Here is a 13386-nt window from a genome sequence, read left to right as displayed (position 1 = left end):
CCTGGACTCTGCTCCCTCCTCCCCTGCAGGCTGTCTGGGAGACCAAGATACATATTAATGGACTGGTAGCTGATGGATAAGATGACCAGAGAACTATAATTCCTATGCCTACCTGAAGCTAGGAGTTACCACATGGCAAAGTTTTCACCTACAGAATATGAGATAAGGTGATGTGTGCTACCTTCAGGCTGAGTCTTAAAATACTGCACATGTGATCCCTCAATTTCTTCTCTACCTATGAACTGGAAGACGATAATGCCTGTGACCCAGTTTTTTGAGGGGCGGGCTTGGGGATTGGTTGTTTTTCATAGAACTACCTGTTTCTTTCTCATTCCGGGCTTATTGAGGAATGATTGACAAATATAATTGTATGTATGTAAAGTGCACAGTGCTGTGATTTGGTATACATACATTTTGTGAAATGATTACGAAGACCAAATTAATTAATACCTTCATCACCTGACATAATTTTTTTCTCTGTGTGTGTGTGTGTGTGTGTGTGTGTCAAGATGCTTAAGATCTATTCTCAGCAATTTCCAAGTATACAGTACATATTATTAGTGATAGGTCTGTGACCCAGCTTTGATCACACAGACAAGAATGATGAGGGGGATGGTGTGAAACCCACATGAAAGAAGCCAGGGGACCCTGAGTGACTGTGTGGAGCAGAGCCGGCTTCCTACCTACCCTGCACTATTCCATGAGACAGAAGTAAATGTATTGTTTGGTTCACTGTATTTTTGGGGCTCCCTGTTGCAACAGCTTACTAACCCACATGGCATATGGTATTCCATAAAGACAAGAGTACTGCAGTCAAATAGTTTGGGAAATGAAGAGGTTAATAAAAGTATGCAGGTTTCCTTCCTATAGGAATTCTCTGAACCTGGCTACATGTCTTCTTTTTTCCTGTATTGCAACTAGAGGGAGAAAAGTGCTGATCTCTTGTATTCTCTTCCTGGATCTGAAAAACACATCTGAAAAATGCTGATTTTGATTATTTCTATTTTCCCTAAATATTGCATAACACTCAGTGAGTGTTTCATATGCATTCCGAATACCACCAAACTTTACAGAATCCAGGCTGCCTTTAGTCCAACCACTCTAGGCAGGGCATGCTGTCTTGAGGAGACAAAAGGCAATATTACAAAACCAGAGAATAATTCTCCCAAAAGGTATAGGATGTTTTTATCTCATTATGCTGTATTCTTTCTCATTTAAACAGATGGAAAGAGGATAAATTTCACCCAGAGAAGAGCCATTCTTTTTTTTTTTTTCTTTTAAAAGGCTTAAAAAATGTTCTTTAATCACAAGTCACTCAGTAACTATTTCCTGAGTGGTTACTGGGTGCACAACCCCGGAGAAGAAAATACAGTGTATACTGGCCAGGGTGGACGTTCAGAGGAGCATTAGCAATGATGATGGTCCTGACATGGTTCCTCTGGGCATCCACTATGATGCAAGTTTTGGGTAGAGGCTTCCCACGTGAGGCCTATGGGGTTTGGGTATTTTGCACTCTGCCAGTACCACCAAGTGTGGTTGGTTTGGTAAATTTAAAAATTGACTGATGTCCAAAGGACTGAGAAAGCTTTGGGCTGTGCCTATAGCGGACACACAGCTAGTCAATGGTCAAGGGTTGAAGAAGAGCCAAGTGATGTGTTTTCTGATGATTCTGATAGAAGCCAGAGATTCTTCTGTCCAGCTTCGGGTCTTACATATTCTCATTGAGAAACGTATATGGTGATTGATAAGATGACCAGAGAGCCAAAGCAGAGAAGTGTGCTGAGAAACATACTCAAGACTGACTGAATGAATGTTTCCATAAAAAAGTGTGAAAATATGCCATCATAGGTTGGGACAGACTCTACTTTCTTTTAACTGGGTAGACCTGACCAGTGCTCTTCATGCAACAAAGGGTTCTCTGTGTTTTTAAAAATCCCAATTTGTTAATTCATAGGTTTGGGCTTATTGTAAAGCAGGTTCCCCACTTTGGGAAGGGATCCCACAAACTTTCAAGAGGTGTTGCTTGCAGTTGGAGGTTATGATTGGTTCACCAAGAGCTCAGTTCCCACTGTGCTCGTCAGCAGAACTCCCCTAGAAGGCCCCAGAGGGGCTCTCCTCTGGTCCTTTCTGCCTCCTCTGCAGCTGGTCTCACTGGCACCTCACGACTGACTGGTCTCAACTCTCCTCCTTCCCCACCAATGTTTAAGAACTTGGGATCAAAAGATAGAGGAAAGAGGGACTCACCTCCGAGGGTAAGTGGGGAGGAGTGAGTGGACCAAGGATAAAGCCAGAAATGAGCTAAAGAATTCCAAAATGACAAGTCAGAGAACCTTCTAGGCTGCGATTGGAACAGTAAGAAGAGGAAGAGCATTGACTCTTGAGGTTGCTTCCTACTCCCTTGCAGACTGGCTGTGTGGACCAAATGAAGTCCTATCAGTTAAGCACCAGCACCAGCCCTTAACGTTAGTGCCTTTCTGAGCCCTGTGGCCCAATGGCCTTTGTCAAATGCATCTTCCCTGCCATGGCTCCTCCATGCCTCTGTGCCTGTGCACGACCAAGATGTCCTTCTCCTTTACCTGGAGAAAACACCTGCTCCAGGAGACCCAGCTCAGATGTCATGCCATCCCTGACTACATTAGGAAGTCAGTGTTCAGTCAGCAGGGTTCCATGCCCCCACAGTATTTGTCATACTGTGTTGTGATGACGTTTACACATCTGTCTCCCCCAACTGTACTGAGAGCTTCTCACTCATCTTTATGCCTTCCTGGTCTCTCCTGATGCCAGCACCTTCCTGAGGACAGAGGTGCTCAGAAAATAGGAGTTTATTGAAATGAACAAATACATACCTAAATAAATGCTCTCATGGTCCAAATGGAACAATGTAGGTTAGAAAATAATGCAAGTAGAAGGAAATAAGACTCCCTATGGATTTGGGAAGATATTTATTTTGTTGTGCAGTAAAAATCATTGCAGTTTACCAAATTGAAACATACTCTATCTCCCGAGAAAGGTATTTTGTCATTTGGACAGGGAATGGGCAAAGAGAGTGTAGCCTCACAACACAGCTTAACTGTAATAGAGAGGCTGGCTCCATTTTTGATGTTTGACCACTGACAACTTTCAAACTCTACCTTTCTCTTTCCCTTTTGTTTCACATCTGGGCAAGCTGGTAAGAAAGTGTGTACACTCCTTCCCTTCCCTTCCCTTGGTACTGGAAGGGAAATTTGAACCACAAAAATCCCAGCCTGTACAGGGAAACTTTTCTCTGGCCCCACCCCAGCCACAATAAAAACCAAAGCCACTCACTTTTCCTTTCACTCAAGTCATTTTAGACAAGCTTGGATACTTGCCCCTGCTCTTCCCACAAAGCCTCATCATGTGCACAATAGACCTTTTCATTTCCTTTTGATTCATGTGTGGCATCATCATCAGTCTGGATATCAAAACCTTTTTTTTTTTTTTTTTTTTTTTTTGCAGGGGTTTGGGATGGCAGTTGATCTTGTCCTCCACAGGGCAATCTCAGACACTAATTTTCTGAAAAATTTGGGAGTGTACTTTGTACCTAAGAATAAAGCTACTTTGTCATTAGGAAAGGGGGTGGGAGAAAGTATAACTTTCTGAGAATTTTCAAAGAACACTCTGCTGGACAATTGTGCCAAAGGGCACCTCCCTGACTGTCTTCCTTAGCTTCCGCCCGGTTTTGGCCATATACCCAAAGGGCTTCTTTATGAACAAAGTGAGACAATTTCGTTTTCTTGATTCGGAAGTGATTTTCTCGAGTCTTATGGAAGACACCCCTCAGATATTTGTTGATCCATTCCATTCCAGAAACAAATCAGAGGACTGAAGACTCAGTCAGATTCTACACTGGGTTAAAAGTTAAAATCAAATCAACCCTAACAATCCCAAAATTAAATCCAGAACTAAAACTAAGTAATTCCGGAGGCCAGGGTGCTGGTTATTAGCCATGATTTCTCAGCTTTCAGCCCACTCTTCTAACCTCTGCTTTGTGGCCTGGGGCCACTCACCTCCTTTGCCAGCTGTTCCTGTCAGGCTTGGCCAGTAGAGCAGACTGACCAGAGGACTGAAGGGGCGAGAAGGACCTCTGCGCACCTGAGCTCCTGTCAGCATCCGCCTAGTAACTGGCTGGTTCCAGTAGCTGCTGTTGGCCATCTTCCCAAAACTTTGGTAACCAGCCTCATCACCACCACCACCACCACCTCACCCCCCTACCCCCCCACCCCCACCCCCCACCCCCGGCCACCCCACCCAGCCGCTTCAAAGACATCAGCACCAGCTGGCAGCTCGCAGACAAACTTCCAGCTCCTGTGACACCTGTCCTGTGGGGCAGCACTTCCTCAGAGGGCTAACCCCAGCTATGCGGGGCCACCTTCAACCTCTTCCTTTTGCTCTGTCAGCCCTTGGGCTGGTAGCTGCTTCTTGCAGGTAAAATCTGCATGGCACTCCAATATCTTTTTGTTTGTTTTGACTAAACTTTGTTCTCTAGTAGCTGCGCAACAATTCTTTGCATTGAATTCTTTCCATTACAATCAGTATGGTGTTTCCATCAATGATTGGACCCTGACCGTGATTTAAAACTAAGCCATTTTTTAAAAATAAGTGAACTTCAAAACTAAATAAGAAAAAACAAGGAACAGAAAATGTTAATTAAAAGGAAGAAAACAATTGACAATAGATAGCTCTGAAGATAACTCAAAACTAAATAGGTAAAAACCTATGACAAAAATTTCAGAAAATAAGAAACTAAAAAATTCGTCTGAAAATTCAAAAAATAACTAAAAATTAACTCAGAAACCAAATGAATGTAAAAATATGTAGCTAAAAAAACAACACCTAAAAAAGTCACACTGAAAATAGGTCAAAATAACTCAAAATTACAGTAACTGAAGAGAGTGACTAGGAAAAATAATCCAAACACTGAGCCTAAACCTAAGTGTTACGTAATAATTCTAAAAGTGAATTCAAAAATAACTGAAGATAAGTAACTGAAAACGAACTTTCAAAATAAACTAAAAACTCCAGTTACATAATTGGAAAACTAGCTCAACATAAATGAAAATAACTAATAAAACTAAAAAGTAACTCACTCTAAAATTAATTCTAAAACTAAATCTAAACGTAAATTTCTCAGAAGTCAACAGGGACCCAACCCTCCCTGAAACTGAGCAGCCCCCGCGCTGAGGACTCCGTGGCGGGTTGGAGCTGACAATCGGTACACCGCACTCCCCACGCAGACCACCGCCGGGCCGGGCTCGGTAAAGACCTCTGGGGCGTGGCCTCCGCCGGCCTTAGTACAGAGTCCCAGGGCTCGCGCAGGCGCGTGACAGCCTCGAGGCTCTCCGGCCTCTGTACCGAGTCCCCGCGCAGGCGCGTGTGGAGCAAGCCCGGATCTCTCTACCCACCGCCCGGAGGTTGCGCAGGCGCGTGGGGGAGCTTCTCCCAGGTTCCCTGTGGCTCCTACCGGGAGGGTGGACATACCCTGCAAGCCGTGGACCCTTTCTCAGTCTTAGGGAAGGTGGTCCTGGCCCTTCCCCCGCGCTAGGGTGACAGATTCGGAGGGTCCGAGGCCCCTTGGCTGCTTTCTGTGTAAGGGTGGGCCGGCCCCCCAGCGGCCGCCGCAGCCTGTGAGCGGAACGAAGGCGGTCTGGGGGCCTCGGCCGAGCGGGGAGCCGCGGGGGTCTGGTGCCAGTGTCAGTTCTCCGGGGAGGGGGTCCTCAGGCATCCTTCCCTCGCCCGCACTGCTTATGCCCGTAAGCTAGCTGTCCCCCCGACCGCAGGGGCGAGCAAGCCAGTGGACCCTGGCTTAGTTTTGTTTGCTGTCCTGAAATTCAACAAGAGTCAGGGGAGCAATGGCTAACCAGTTCGCTTACTGTTCTTTTCTCTTTCACACTCACATGTCCTTATGGCCACCCGTGAATGGAAGGGCTTAGTGTCCAGGAGCCGTAGCCTCAGTGTCCCAGACAAACCGTGGGGGAGAGGGGGGACCCCAGAACCACCGACTGGGAGGGCAAGGGTGGGGCCTGCCCCGAGGTCTTCAGTGGCCATGGAGAACTCGGGGCTGGGGGGCGATGCTGCAACTGAGAGACCTGACAGCAAGTTCCAGCCACTCCGCAGTTCAGTGGCACCTGGGGTAAAATGACGAGTAGGCTCAGGTGGAGGCTTTCGCCTCTACTGTGGGCCCAGCCAGAGGGGAAGGGGACCTTCAGCCAGGCACAGGCCTGGCGCAAGAGGACCTCACACACATTTGGCCACAGGTTGACTGCATTATTTCAAGGTCATCTGGGCCTTTTCCTGCCTTCAGGGAGGATCTGTCTGAGCCTGGAGAGAGAAAATGATCTTGCAGGTGCTTCAGGACCCGGATGCCACCTCCCTTCTGGGGACCGTCAGCACCATGTGGCCTTCTTGCTGGCAATTCCATGGGTGAGGGAGGGGACCCCCATTTCAGGGCAGTGTTTTCCTAGTGTCTTAAAATAAGATATAAAGTTTACATCTTGACCCAGTGCATATGCAAACACAGATACACATATTGAAACAAGTTTTACACAAAACATTACCCTGAGAGATAGGAATGAGCTTGGCTTGATGAGCACTGAATAAGTATGGAACTGTTGGATCACTATATTGTACACCTGAGACCAATACAGCATCGCATGTTAACTACGCTGGAATTAAAATTTTAAAAATTAAATTTAAGTTTTAAAAAACACATTACCCTCAGTATGAGTGATGCCCTTCAATAGTTTGAATATTGTAATTTCATTTTTTTAATGCTGGTCTACACCCACTAAATTGACTTTTTGATGTACTAATGGATTACAACCCACAGTTTAAAGAACTCTCTTCTAGTGCAGGACAGAGGGAGAAAAGAAAGAAGGAGAACCCGAAGGAAAATGGTAAGGATACAGGAAAGGTGGAACAGAGAAAGAAGACAAGGACAGAGTGCAGGAAAGTGTTTTGTGGGAGGTCACACAGGTGCCTGCCATGACGTCCCTTCCGGGGCATCTTCTCTAACATACACTACCATCCCACTCTATGCCCTTAGGGCTATCTTTTCCATAAGACCCTGGGCTACTTTTGTCCTATAGCAAGAACAAAAGTTTTTTCACTCAGGAAGTCCCACAGCTCCCAGTAGAGGAATTCTTAAATCAGGCACAACCTTAGAAAACAGGCCTTAGTCCCCAAAGGGGTCAACCAGTCAGTGATTATTTGGCACAGTCAGGATTTGCCCAGTGGCGCACAAGCATCAGTTTTTCTTCTAAACTGAAGATAATACTTATTTCAGAGTTAGTGAGAGGGTAGTGGTATGTACCTCAAGAACATTTATGGGCCTGGCACATCACAGAAGCTCAATAAATAGCACCTGCTAATATTATTGTTAGTAGCAATAAAAGATTTAAAAAAATAGTCTCTGAACAGCACTGGCCACTTCAGGTATGCTTCTGTCACTAACGTTTTGGGGAAATTTGGCTGTCAGTGTCTTCATCCAAGACAAAATGGAAATCCTCATAGACACATAAGGAAATGACCTTAGAAATAAGAACAGAAGAGATAGATAGGTGCAAACATAAATCAGCAAAAAAACTAGTCCAAGCACATAGACCTTAACAAATGTTCATCTTGGCTCTAGCAGCACTTTAAGTTGGTGTGCATTTTTGAAAAATTAATGGAATCGTTTTATTTCCCCAGTGATTACAGTAAGTGTTTTGGGGAAGACATAACACTAACAGGCTCTATCTACTTTTAGTCTGTGGGCCAAACTAAATGCAAAGAGTACTGTGTAGAAGTGGATAATATAAATGGGAAAGGTTGACCATAAAAAGTCATGATGATATGAACTGAAGAGCATTCTCTCTTCCAACAATCTGCAAAATACAATTTGTAAAGATAAACATTTTAGGGACTTTGGTTTTAGTGCTTAATGTTTAGAATACTGGGTTATTTTAGCTCACAAACGTTAAATGAACCTATTAATAAGCACATTCAGTAGAGACTTTGAATTACACTAATCAGAAAATACTTTTTTGGTAAGACATTGACAAAATCCTAAAATCAATTATCTTGCTCTAAATTTCTCCTTTCCCTTCTTGTCCACTAGATGGCGGACTGGAACCACCCTGGATCCTGCTAATTCCTTGGCATTTCTTCCAGCACAGATTTGATTTGATTTTGATTTGATTTAATTTACTTTTTAAAAGATTTTTATTTATTTATTTGACAGGGAGAGCAAGAGAGCACAAGCAGTGCGGGAGCAGCAGAGGGAGAGGGAGAAGCAGGCTCCCCACTGAGCAGGGATCCTGACGAGGGGCTCTCTCCCAGGACCCTGGGATCATGACCTGAGCTGAAGGCAGATCCGACTGAGCCACCCAGGTGCCCCCTGCACAGATTTTAAATAGTCAAACTATTTTTGTTTTGGTTCCTTCCAGATGTCATTCTTATCTCAAGCCAAAGTAAACTTTGTGAAAATTTAGGACAATTTCTAGCATATACACAGTTATTTTGACTGAGTCAAAGGTTGTTAGGATGTTCTGCAAAGTTTTGCTCTGTGAACTAGAGTTTAAACTTGTACACTCAGACTTGTATAGCTCTGAACTTAGATTGGTCTTAGATTTATCAAAGACAAATCTAAGATTTGTCTTAGATTGGTTCCTTCTCGAACCAATCTAAGACAAAGAGGAATCAGAGTTACTAATAAGCATCAAAAGAGAACTGGTATCTTTTTTATAAAAATAAAAAAGCCAAGAAAATCAGTAATCAACATGAAGTCTCAAAATATTTTTTATTTCTTTTAAAGAAAAAAAATAGTATTTTAACTGTGCATGCAATTTTTGCATGCTTCATGATAAAGCTTCTTTCCAGCTGAAAGAAAAAATCACTCAAAAATAAAGCCAATTTTAATTTATTTTAACACACACACATACACATTTAAGTAAGCAAGTATTGGGGTGCCTGGGTGGCTCAGTCAGTTAAGCGTCTGTCTTCAGCTCAGGTCATGATCCCAGGGTCCTGGAATCTAGGCCAACATCGGGCTTCCTGTTCACTGGGGAGCCTGCTTCTCCCTCTGGCCCCTCTCCTGCTCTCTCTCGTTATCTCTTTCTGTCTCAAATAAATAAAATCTTTTTAAAAGTAAGTATGCAGATATTAAGGAGTAAGTCCACCACACATATAAAACACTATATCTACTTAAATGTATATAAATGTATGTTTTGATCTTTTTTTTCTCTCATATATTCAGGAAGTGTTTCTGTAGTCCTGGTTCATTTAGCCCTGGTGCCCTCTCCTACTTAAGCACCTATGATGCTATGTTCCCTATGTGCCTTGATTCTGGGTCCATCCCAGTTGTGACAGCTAGCTCTGTTAATACAGAGATAAGCAATATCAGTGAGCCCACTATTCTCCACTCTCCCACCTGTGCACCAAGAGAATAGAAATAAGCCCAAACTATATACGTTGGTGGAGAAACACACATCTCCAGAACATTATTTTTTCAGAGAATAACACCAGGTCTCAACTCCAGTGGCTCCCCACTGCCTACACCAGCATAAAACCCAAACTCCTCAGCCTGATACTTGAGGCTACTTCTCTCCTTCTCATTTTCATTTCCTTCCACTCCATCCATGAACCTCTCAAGCAAGACTCCAAATCACCACTGAAAATGCGTATTTAGAAGCAGTTCAGAGATTTTCAAAGGTTCCCCAGTCTACTTTTAATTACCCATGCAACTGGCACGAGTTGTCCAGCTGCTACAAGGGGCCTGCAGCCTTCAATTCCTGGCCTCATGCTCAGATGTGTGCCAAAATTGAGTCTTTGCCTTGTATCCTGCACACTGTGCAGCCCCTCCAAAGCTGCCTGCCACCATAGTCCTTCCCCAGTGGGCCTCATCTCCCCCCAACCCAAATCATCGGTGGTCTGACTGCAAATGAAGTTGTCCCAAACCACAGCACCTGCCTCCCTCCTTGATTTGTCATTGCTACAGTGCTCCTCCCATCAGGCTACATTCTACTCTTCCCTGCCCAAACCCAGTCTGTGTAACTCCCTCCGGTACAAGGCTCGTTCCACCTGCCTGTCTCCCGAGGCCCTATCTCTACATCCCTCAGTGGCTGCCAGTGTCCTCCTTGTCATCAGGTCCCTGTACGCCTTGTCCAGAGTGTACAGACTTATGCTCAGCAATCCCAAGTGTTAAAGGTGGTATAGGAATGAATGGAATGATAATCTGGTATGTGTCAGAACTTTGTAAAATGCTGAACACATATAAGGTCTTGATACTCCTGATCCTGAAACTACCCTCCCCCTTTGCCTAATGCTCTGAGTTTACATTCTGTCCTGGAAATCTCATCTCCTCTCAGGGACCAGACCAAGGCCTTACTATTCACAGACACACAGGGCACTGTGGCCTCATGAATTTCTAGAGCCCTTCCTGTTTACATTGCTCTCAGTGACATCTCATCAGACCCTCCTTGGTAAGCCAGAGTCAGGAGACCTGATTCTGTTGCCAAAAAGTTGTATAAATTTGACCCTCTGTTTGCTAGTCTGTAAAAGGAAGGGGTCAAACAACACCTCTGGGCCTTTCTGTTCTGAGGTTTTCCCTGTGTGGACTTTTTTCCTTCTTATCTAAACTTTGTTTTTTTGTTTGTTTGTTTATTTGCTTTGTTTTTTTAAGAGATGGAGGGAAAGAGAGAAAGAGGGAGAGGCAGAGGGAGGGGGAAAGAGAGAATCTTAAGTAGGCTCCATGCCCAGTACAAGGCTCCATCTCACAACCCTGAGATCATTACCTGAGCCAAAATCAAGAGTCAGATGCTTAACCGACTGACCCGTAAGCATAAAAAATTATGCTTTTAATTTCCATCACAACTTAGAGCATACTGCCAGGCTCACAGAGGCTCTATAAATGTATTTCTGGATTGGTAACTGAGTAACAGGTTTGTTCTACTGATAAGGTAAAGTGATTTTTTTCACTTTCTTTAAAAGTTTATTTTTTCATTATATTATTGTTTTCATCATAAGTGTAGTCTTTAATCCCATCATCTATTTCACCCCCCCCCACCCACCTCCCCTCTAGTAACCATAGATTTGCAGTCTATCGTTAAGAGTCCATTTCTCGGTTTGTCTTTTTCTGTTTTGTTTCTTAAATTCCACATATGAGTGACATCATATGGTATTTATCTTCTTCTGACTTATTTTGCCTAGCATTATACTCTCTGGATCTATCCATGATGTTGCAAATGGCAAGATTCTATTCTTTTTTACAGCTGAATAATATTCCATTTTATACATACACCACATCTTCTTTATCCATTCACCTATTGATGGATACTTGGGCTGCTTCCAAGTTTGGCTATTGTAAATAATGTTGCAGTAAACATAGGGATGCATGTACCCTTTGAATTAGTGTTTTTGCATTTTTTTGTATAAATACCCAGTAGTATGATTACTCGATTGTAGGGTAGTTCCATTTTTAATTTTTTGAGGAACCTCCATCCTGTTTTCCGGTTTACATTCCCACCAACAATGCACAAGGGTTCCTTTCTCTCCACATTCTTGCCAACAGTTGTTGTTTCTTGTGTTTTTTATTTTATCCATTCTGACAGATGTGAGGTGATATCTCATTGTGGTTTTGGCTTGCATTTCCCTGCTGATGGGTGATGCTGAGCAACTTTTCATGCATCTGTTGACCATCTGTATGTCTTTGGAGAAATGTCTGTTGATGTCTTCTGCCCACTTTTTTGTTTTGAGGGTGTTGAGTTTTATCAGTTCTTATATATTTCACTTTGGACATTCCTCTAAGTTTATGTTTTCTTTTCCCATCTCATAACAACTGGATTGTTTCCTGGAATACATTTAGTTAGAATATTAAAGCATAGCCAAATGCCAGTGACTGAAACCTCTATATTCTATAAATGCAGATTCCCAGGCACCAAACCTAGAGATTCTGACTCAGTAGGTTGGGTGGAAATCTGCGCTTGTGACAAGCCCCTCAAGTGATTCTGAAGCTATAGCCCTGAGCTACCCTTTGAGAAACATTACTCCAAGAAGTAAGGATTTATAGGACAATGCAGAGAGTAAAGATCTGGTAGCAGCATGTGATGTTTTCTTTCTTTGTGGAGAGAGGTTGGGTGGTCTCCTTGAGAGATGGAGCCTAGAAGGCAGGGGAGTACCCACCACTGGTTTCTTCTGTGGCAGGTTGAAACTTCCGCAGCACAGGAACTAGAACAGCCCATGCTCTTGGACTCACACGTAACCTCCATGACTACTCCGTTCATGACCTTATTGTGCCAACACGAGGGTAGCCAAGGCCAGAGCCTGGCTGAGGATAACTAGAAGAGCCGTTCTGTTTGGTTGATGAGTGCCTGTCCTATGGGAGATGATTCTGCTGGGCATTAACATAGGTTACAAAGATGTTCACACTCCATGCCCACTATCTTGGTCCACTAGTCACATGCCTCTTTCAAACATACCTTTATCCCCACTCTCCCAATGTTTTCAAGTCCCTGACCAATTGGCCAAGCTACTCATGATTGCCCAGAAGCCTCTGTGCATGCTCGCTTTGGACCATTTCTCTTTCTTCACAAAGTAGATGACTTGATGTACTGCCTGATTCCATTCTTAGGAGGATACTCTTCACTGCAATCCCTGAGGGCCCCCTAAGTGAGCATGCACTACAGTAGCTGTTCGTTTTTGTCTCACACCTACATACCAACTGATCTGTCCATGAACCAAACAGCATTTTTCCTCCTGTCAACTAGTCATAGGAGCTCTCCATGTCATCTGTGGAGGGCTGACTCCAGGATGGCCCCATGATCACCACCTCTGGGTGTTCACTGTCTTGGGTAATCCCCTTCCCTTCAGTGTAGGCAAGTCCTGTGACTTGCTTCTATCAGTGGACTATGGCAAAGATGATGGGGTGTACATGTGTATGTGTACTTGATACACTATATAAGATTGTAACACCCACCTTGCAAGGACACTCCCCGTGCCTGTTTGCTGTGAAGAAGTGGCCATGTTGAGCTACTACATGGAAAGGGATGTGTGACAAGGAGCTGAAGGGGGCCTCCAGTTAAGAGCCAACAAGAAGATAAACCCCTCATTGTGGCAGTCTGCAAGGAAGTGGATTCTAATAATAACCACATGGGGCTGGAAGTGAATCTGTCCCCAGCTGGTGCTCAGACGATGTCACAGTCTTGATTACAATGCTCAGATAAAATCAATGCCTTGATTACAGCTTTGTGAAAACCCAAAGAGAGTTATGTTATGCCCCAGGTGCTGACCCACAAAAACTGTGAAATAATATGTGTTGTCTGAAGTTGCTAAATTTGTAGGAATACTGTTATTCAGCAGTAGAAAAACTAATACACAGTCAGAAATGTGAGC

This window comes from Neovison vison, chromosome 6 (genome assembly GCF_020171115.1).
Source record: "Neovison vison isolate M4711 chromosome 6, ASM_NN_V1, whole genome shotgun sequence".
Classification (NCBI taxonomy): domain Eukaryota; kingdom Metazoa; phylum Chordata; class Mammalia; order Carnivora; family Mustelidae; genus Neogale; species Neogale vison.
This window is presented reverse-complemented; position numbering follows the sequence as displayed.